This window comes from Schistocerca nitens, chromosome 7 (assembly GCF_023898315.1).
Source record: "Schistocerca nitens isolate TAMUIC-IGC-003100 chromosome 7, iqSchNite1.1, whole genome shotgun sequence".
Lineage (NCBI taxonomy): Eukaryota > Metazoa > Arthropoda > Insecta > Orthoptera > Acrididae > Schistocerca > Schistocerca nitens.
In genome coordinates, this window is record NC_064620.1 from 352,563,942 (window position 1) to 352,573,014 (window position 9,073).

The window sequence follows — 9,073 nt, forward strand, 5'->3', positions numbered from 1 at the left end:
AAAGTGGTCATCATAATTTAAATTGCAATTAGCAAACTTTGCTAGTGAAGTTTTTGCATCCGTGTTTCATACTACTCTAGATCACCCTCGCACTTGAGCGAAGATATGTTTATGGTGAGAAATTAATAGTCTCAGAAATTTTTTACTGTCGCCTGCTGAAAGTGGTGGCTCAGCTGAGTCAAACTAAGTAAAAACTTCAGTTTTCAAATTTTAGCTCGGGGTATTAACCTTACTAGAAAGTAATTGAAAAAGGGAGCCACTATAAGTCTGACGACAGTATGCAATCATTCACTAGAATTAATTTTTTTTTTTCTGAGAGTCTTTTTGTTCTTTCTGAGAGCCTTTCTAGTCTGTTTGAGGAATATTACCACGCAATGCTGGCACGGGTACAGTAACCCCAACATAACGTTGATACACAAGGTGGTCGTGTTGGGAACAGGCAGTATGAACAAACTGGACCTCCAGAAAGGGAAGCGTGGCGCAGGACAGTTAGAGCGGTGCGTGCTCCAGAGCAGAGATTGCTGGCAGGCGCGGGAGTGCCGGCGCGTGGCCTGGACGTCGAGCCGCGGACCTCATTACACGAAGCCCGCGTCTGGCCCCTCTCTACACAGCCACGGCCGACATGCGCGCGGCCAGCGGACAAGTTTTAATTAACTGCAACCCCCTTCCGCGGGACAAAGCCGGTCGCCGCATCGCAACCCTGGCCCCAGCCTCGAGACCAGCTAGAAGTGGGGCGAGCGATAAATTCCCCGGCAGCAAATCGGCTCCGGAACAATTCTTTATTGAGGCGCGCCGCCGGCAGATGAGTCCTTTCCTCCCCAGCCCCCCCACCCACTTCTCCCCTTTCTAGCCACCCCCGCCCTCCCTCATCACCACCATTCTTTATCTCCCCTCCTTCATTCCCAGTTACCGCCCCTTACGACTTCATCCACATTCGCATTCCAGCGCCCGAGCACTTTAGCAATTACTCAGTGACGAATTAATTGTTCCCCGAAAAGAGCAGGAAACGCTGACACGAAGTGGAATCTGGTCACGAGGAATAGTCGTGACGAATCGTGACACTTTTTGCTCCATTTATCAACGTAGCTTGCCGAAGAATGTTGACAAGCAGGAAAACTGTTCGACCTCTTTTCCTCCGTGCTATGTGAAGTGAACGCGGCTGTTGAAGATTTTCGTCTGAAAGGAAGACAACAAATGCCAGTGCTAAGGTGATCCCCGATGTTTATTATGGCAGTGTCCTCATTCCATGTAAGACAAAGAATCTTATACGAAAATAGCCGGGGAGCTGGGAGAGTGTCACTTGTCACGAAGAAGTTAATATAGAGATAGAATATATTTCGAATGAGTATCATGGTAAGCGATCTTTTTATCATGTACTAGTAACACCAGAGTTACCTGGAAATGGTTTGCCACGCAACGTGGAAGGAACAAAAATGACTTTATGTCACGGTCCGAGAGGAAATGCTGTGTTTCTGTCTAAATCTTGAAGGAAACAGTATCAGCCAGCAACAGCATACGTGTAGAACACAGCTCTCAAGGTTGCTGATTGGCGGGAACACGAAACGTGTGGCTGTAAACACCAACGAGCATCAAAGAAAGATAATTATTAATAGCTATAAGGAAGTGTTATCATTATTGTTCAAAACTCATGTAACTTTTATAGCTGTGAATCAATGACAGGGTTGCATGTTTGTGTTTATCATTGGAGATTGGACGGTATTGCATGAACCAAAACTTGACCGACAAAACTTTGGAGATTGTTCAGAGAAATTTTCTGAATATTTTAGTGTAAAGGACCCGTGGCCGGCGGCGGCTCATTACAGAGTAATTCATTTCGTTTGACTGCTTACCCCTTGTACCGGCATAGTACTGATCTACAAAACAGCTCAAACGGCAACGACATGCGCTGTATGAATTGCTTGGAAACAAACTTATGCCATTCACTCACAGTCCTTGCTCTTTCCACCACTAAGACTTTCGTACTGAAGCTCATATTCAGTATTGCTCGGTCCTGCTTTTCCGGTAGTGTTAGCTGTACGTTAACAGTGGCACATAGCGGCATAGGTATGTTTACCAATGAAGAATCCAAGGACATGTATCTCCTCTATGGATTCACAGAATTCAGTGTGAAACTGACACGAGGACTCTATACTCAGCTGGTCCCACAGCGATGGCAACAACATCACAGTAGCTTTGCATATATGGATAGACGCCCATGGATACCGGATTATTTCGTGTTTGTGTGTTTTAACTATTCAATTACATGTTATTGGTTTTTTCAGTGTTGTGAAAGTATTTTCACAGAATCAAAAACAGTTTTGGAAACATAATCATCATCAGTGTTCTGCTAAAAGGCCGGTTTTCACATGGTAGTTCTCCAGGCTGCCCGGTCTTCTCCCATCCTCTTCAGGTCTGCATATTTCCTCTTCCCTTTATGTCGTCTATCATCTTGTATCTCCTTCTTCCTCTCAATCTTGTCCCACAAACCAATCCTTCCACAGCATCTGCTAGCAAGCACTACCTTCTCAATGAATGTCCCATCAGTTCTTTTTCCTTTCTCTTACAACCTTCAGCAGACATCTTCTCTCACCAACCCTTTCCAATACCCTTTCATTACTCACTATTTCCCTTCAGCTTATTCTCTCCATTCTCCTCCACATGCACATCTCAAATGCTTCTATCCTTTTTTCATCCTCTCGTCTCAGGGTCCATGTTTCAGCCCCATATAGTGCCACACTCCAAACTAAACATTTGCCAAGTCTTTTCCTTAGTCCGTTATCTAATTTGCCACATAAGAGTCTCCTCTTTCTGTTGAATGCCTCCTTCACTATGGCAATTCGAGTTTTCACCTCCTGGTGACATCTCAAGTCTTCATTTATTGTGCTTCCAAGTTATTTAAATGCACTTACTTGGCTAACGGTAGATTGTCCTATTTTAATGCTGGACAGTCTGCGTCTTGTACTGATGACCATACTCTTTGTTTTTGCTATGTTTATTTGCATCCCATATTCCACACAAGCTTCATTCAGATCTTTCAGTATGTTATTCACAGTCCGCTCACTTTCTGCCACACGTTTTGGAAACGAAACTAAATAAATCATAACTACGTTATTACTATGTAACAAGCCACAGGAGACCCCAGGTTGTTCATTTCAAAATACTCAAAAAATATCTGTGAACAAGCTCTCAAAGTTTGTTGTTGGCGTTCTCGTCTATCTTGTATATATACGGTGTTCGTCTTAGCTTGGAGCTACTAAATATCTGGAAAACAACACATTGTACGAAAAAAAATGTTGAAGGTTAAATATGAATATTAGCAAACTGGCACCTCATAACCAACCCTCCTGCGTGCTCGGGGAAAACTATGTATTTTCAAATGGAACACACTATTTTTCTCCCACATCCGGACTCTACGCCAAAAAATATGTGCGGTTAACTTACACCAACGTTTCCCATCGACAAATATCAAGTGTTCCAGTTTTTGCAATTAAGAACAGACGCATTTCATTCTACATATTTTATGATGTAAATGTAAACCATCGTCTTATAACGGTTGGTACTGATGTTCAAAAGTTACTTAAGTGTTACAAATGCAATAATACAATACAAATATGTGGCTGCACAATGACATTTCGGGCAAATAAGCCACTTGCATGGTAAAGCATCTTTCTGTTTCCTGCAGAATTGATTTTGGTGAGCCCCCAATCCGTTGGAATGTTTGATTTCGATGGCCGCACTCGAACACTGCCATCACAGTGACTGATTTAGGTTTGTGTTTCCATCCAACAGCCCTAGCTCCGCGCTGGCCGCTATGTAGCTGTTGGCGGAACACAAACCACAACCAGTAATTAAGTAAAATGACCATTAAGCGACAGTCAAAAGTGTACCTGCCAGGCACCGCAGTGGTAAGTGGCAAGCAGACTCACAGATATCAAACACTTATTGCGAACAGAAAACTACTGCAACCATGTCCTTGTTCCTGGATCACATTAAACGTAGTTTCGAACCAGACTATGAAACGGATAATCATATTGTACTGTACAATAAAATTTGCAACAGCAAAGCAAATTTCGAACTTGAGTATCAACCGTTATAGCATAGGTTTACATTTACACCGTAAATGAAACGTAGAATGAAATGGCCGGCAGCGGTGGCGGAGTGGTTCTGGGCACTTCAGTCTGGAACCATGCGGATGCTGCGGTCGCAGGTTCGAATCCTGCCTCGGGCATGGATGTGTGTGAATTCCTTAGGTTAGTTAGGTTTAAGTAGTTTCTAAGTCTAGGGAACTGATGACCTCAGATGTTAAGTCCCATAGCGCTTAGAGCCATTTGAACCGTTTTTAGAATGAAATGAGTCTGTTCTTAATTGCAAAGAAGGCACAGTTAATATGTGTCGTTATAGCTCTATCTACAACGAATGGAAAACAATGGTTTAAGCTAATTGTACATTTCTTGACGTAGAATTCGAAAATGCATTAAAATTTGGGGAGTTCCCAATTGTAAACACCAAGTTGATCCCGCCCACGCATGAGTGGTTAGGAGATGACCAGTTGCAGCACAGACAGATGATCTCTTTACCAATATTAACTTTTAACCTACAACTTTTTCCCGTAGATTGCTTCGTTCTCCAGATACTTAGCTGTCTTGTGTTAAGGCAAACACATTATATACAATGTGGTTATAATTAAACTTTCCCTATTTTACATGTTATAACATGGAAACTAACTACAGTACGAGTACCAAACTTGGTGGCATTAGTGTCAAGGTCAGGGGAAGAGAAATAATGCAGAACCATTTCAATTCAAACACTTTTAATGTGCTGCTACATCACAAACCGGTACCATTACTAGTACAAAAGAGGCTGAATATGGCGCCCATGTGCCCAGAAGAGTTTGCAAGAACAGGATTGCATTCTGCACAGCAGAACGAAGCATGTGCGTCGATATGCTAGCTGCCTCTCTTGATTTGCTGCGCTTCAGATCAGAACATGTGTGAATGCTCTTCTAGTAAACCCTGTCCTTCACGTAGCCCGAGAACCAGAGATCACAGAAAGTGACGTTCGTGCCGGTGAAGCAATTGGAAACGATCGGCTGATAATTCTGTCGTTTGCGCGACCGTCTGTACGTGATCACTGGGCTATACTGGGCGGTTGTAATTAAACTTTCCCTATTTAACACGTTATAACACGGAAACGAAGCAGGTGAACTTCACGAGCGATGTGCGGTGTGGCTCCATCTTGCATGAAAACTGTTGAATTCAAGTCGGCCGCTGTGGTCGAGCGGTTCTAGGCGCTTCGATCCGGAACCACGCGGCTGCTACGGTCGCAGGTTCGAATCCTGCCTTGGGCATGAATGTGGCTGATGTCCTTAGGTTAGGTAGGTTTAAGTAGTTCTAAGTCTAGGGGACTGATGCTTATGGCAATTTTGTTGAGTTCAGTGCGTCTCTCTCCTGCAGGAGGGGTATGACATACTGTCAAAGCATATCGCAGTACCGTCTTTAGTCCTTGAGTGCCAACCTGTTCAAAAAAGAATGGGTCAATGATGAACATGGCCGTGAAGCATCATACGGTAACACATTCACCGTACAGGCGAACTTCATGCAAAGAGACTGGAGGTGAAGATTCCCACACTTGTCAATTCTGTGCGTTCATCTCACTCTTCAGAGGAATATGAGCTTCATCTATCCACAGGATGGTCCAGGGCCAGACCTCGTCAACTTCAGTCCTTGCGAGAAAGCGTAGAGCGAAGTCAACACGTGGTTGTGCGTCCTGTGATGCAAGCTGTTGAAGGATATGGATCTTGTACGGATACCATTTGAAAATGGTTCGAAGCACCTTCCGTATAGTGGACCATGGGATGTTCAACTGTCGTGACGCAGCACGCGCACTGCCTGACGATCGGGAGCTGTACGTTGTCAGCCATAGCAACAACGATTTCATTAACCGCCTGTGGAGCAACCGGTCGTCGGCCTCTTCCCGGAGCGACACTCAGTTCTCCAGTTGATCTGAAATTCTTCATCATGCCCCCGCACAGCAGGTGGATAAAGAGGACCCTTCCGTAATCTTTTCAGCCGGCGATATTCTCAAAGTGCAGTTGCAGCATTACTGTTGTTTTGATAATAGAGCTTTACCAATAGTGCCCTGCTCCTTTTGTCCAAGCTCACTTTGACACGTCAACAAATGAACTGAATCACGATGACTGATCACGGCACCTGGTGGCCATAGTTGGAACTAGACGGCGGCGCCGTGACGCATGGAAATCATGTGCCACATACTCTCGACATTAATGCTACCAAGTATGGTACTCGTACGGTAATTAGTTACCGTGTTATGTCGTGTTAAATAGGGAAAGCTTAATTACAACCACCCGGTATACTACGGTGATCACGTACAGACGATCGCGCAACCGACCTCCGTGTGATCCTCTGCCTTGTGGAACCGTTCTGATTGTGGTATGCCTGGGCTTAGGGTTAACACACCTCCCTCCCCGCTGTTTTTTAGGCGTTGGAGCAGCTACTTCCCATTCAAGTAGGTCCTTAGTTGGCATCGCGAGCCTCACTGGATTCCGTTCAAGTCCTCCCAACAAAATAAAATTCCTGAGATTTCTAGGAACTGAACCTGGATCTTCGACATGGCATTTAGACGCAGCTGATCACGGAGTTACAGAGGCAAACCATAACTGACGTATTCACCGGGAATCGAATACAGAACCACCTCATCAGCATCCAGCCATCGAGTGAAAATGGCTACTGAAGGTGTTGACGTAATCTCTGCCCTCTCCCCTCCCCATTATCTGACCAAGCAGGATAAAAAGCACGCCAAGTGCACGGTGGAACATTGTACTACTCAGCATCACTGAGCCCTCGTCATTACTCATTGAATCAGTCAATATGACACGCTTCCATTTCCGCTGCCGTTATTCTCACGAAAACTTGACCATCGTTCGGGAATAGTGTGGACTACGTTACCGTTCTTATTGTCTCCGATTTCTATGTTGACGCCAATGATTTTATTGTTTCAATACAGTTGTAGGTGTAATCAATGATATTCAGCATCCGCTAGGCATGTTTGCCAACCGCAGTTCACTTTGGATCGGCCTAGTTTTTGTTGTACAGTTCCTGGTATATGTGCGAAAAAATGGCTCTGACCACTATGGGACTCAACATCTGAGGTCATCAGTCCCGTAGAACTTAAAGCTAACTAACCTAAGGGCATCACACACATACATGCACGAGGCAGGATACGAACCTGCGACCGTAGGGTATATGTGCGGTGATTTGATATATCTCGATTTGTTTTTATCTTGTGGATAGTACCCACAATACATTTCAAACCCTCTCCGTCTGTAATCTTCGAATTTTACTTGATCTTGCACTTGGGAGACGGTGACTGTCTTAGTTTGATGTTTGCAGACATTAACGTCGACAACATACTTTCCGTGAGGTAAAAAGGGAGGTCTTTTTCATTACGGAGGCTATGACAAGAAGTGCCCAAACACTCATGACTGTTTTCAGATCTGAGAGGTCGATCTAAACGAATCTTTAACAGCGCCGCTGACCGCTAGTAATAAATTCAGATTGTCCATTCCCGTCCGCTTGGTTGCGCGTTTCAACGTTTCTGTTGACTCTTGTTATCCCAGAGATGGTGACATTGTTTTCCCCAAACCATATATAGACAAATGTAACAAGGCCTCAGAGAGATAAAATTGCTACTGACACTTTCCATGAGTAGTACCGACAGTGTCATCAGACCAGATGCGATTTCACCTGGTGGATGCCTCGGCTGGGTACGAAGCTGTGTTAGTCAGGAAAATAGTGCAAGAACTTGAACGAAGTACACATATTAGAAAAGTAGTAAGACAGGGATGTAGTCTTCCGCCACATCAGTTAATATACAGTGTGGTCAACAAGTCTGAAAACCTTGTCAGTTTGTGCAGAGAAATTGGTGCTGCGAAATAATTGCTAAGAAAAAATTCAATATGTTGCACCGTTTTCGACTTAATTAGCACTGAAGTTAGCCAGTCATGTAGTTGTACGTGTAAATTCAATAATCCTGCCAGAAGCAGTGTCGCTAAACGTGTTCTGGTTTGGTTTCCTAGTATTGGACATGCGACAGTAATAATGAACGGACCCAAGCTAAAATCTGAGCTCTCATGCTCTAGCATTTACCCTACAAGAACAACTGATACTAATTATACCTGAAGGGCCGCTTGAGTGTGCGCGCAATAGCCTGACTGGCTGACTTCATTTCTTATTAACTGCCGGCCGGAGTGGCCGTGCGGTTCTAGGCGCTACAGTCTGGAGCCGAGCGACCGCTACGGTCGCAGGTTCGAATCCTGCCTCGGGCATGGATGTGTGTGATGTCCTTAGGTTAGTTAGGTTTAAGTAGTTCTAAGTTCTAGGGGACTGATGACCTCAGAAGTTAAGTCGCATAGTGCTCAGAGCCATTTGAACCATCTTATTAACTCGGAAACGACGCAACGTACCGATTATTTTTAACAATAATTTCTTAGCACAGCCTACCCTGCAACCTAATTAAAGCTTTTCTGGCGGTTTCCGACCACCATGTATACATCTAAGAAGCAATGACAGAAATAGAAAAAAGATTCAAAAGTGGGTTTAAAATTAACGGTCAAAGACAATAATAAGACGTTGATATCCTCAATGAAGGTTAGACAGCACAGCAAAACCGTCTGAATGGAGTGAAAAGCCCAATGAGCACACTACACGGACTGAGGGCAAACCGAGGAAGGATGAAAGTATTGCAGTGTAGCAGGAATGTGACTATTGTTAAATGTAACATAAAATTTTTGACGAAGTTAAGCATGTAAAGAAATACTCCTACCTTGGAGGTTAAGTGATCCATGATGGACAAGGCAAGGAGGACATAAAAACCGACTAGCAAAGGCAAAGAGGGCACTACTGGGCACAATACGTCTACTAATCTCTATCATAACCCTAATTTAAGAAAGAAATTCTGAGGATGTGTGTTTGGATTACAGCATTGTATGGTAGTGAAACTTGAACAGTCAGAAAACTTGATCAGAAGAGAAGAGGAGAGGAGAGAGGATAGAGAG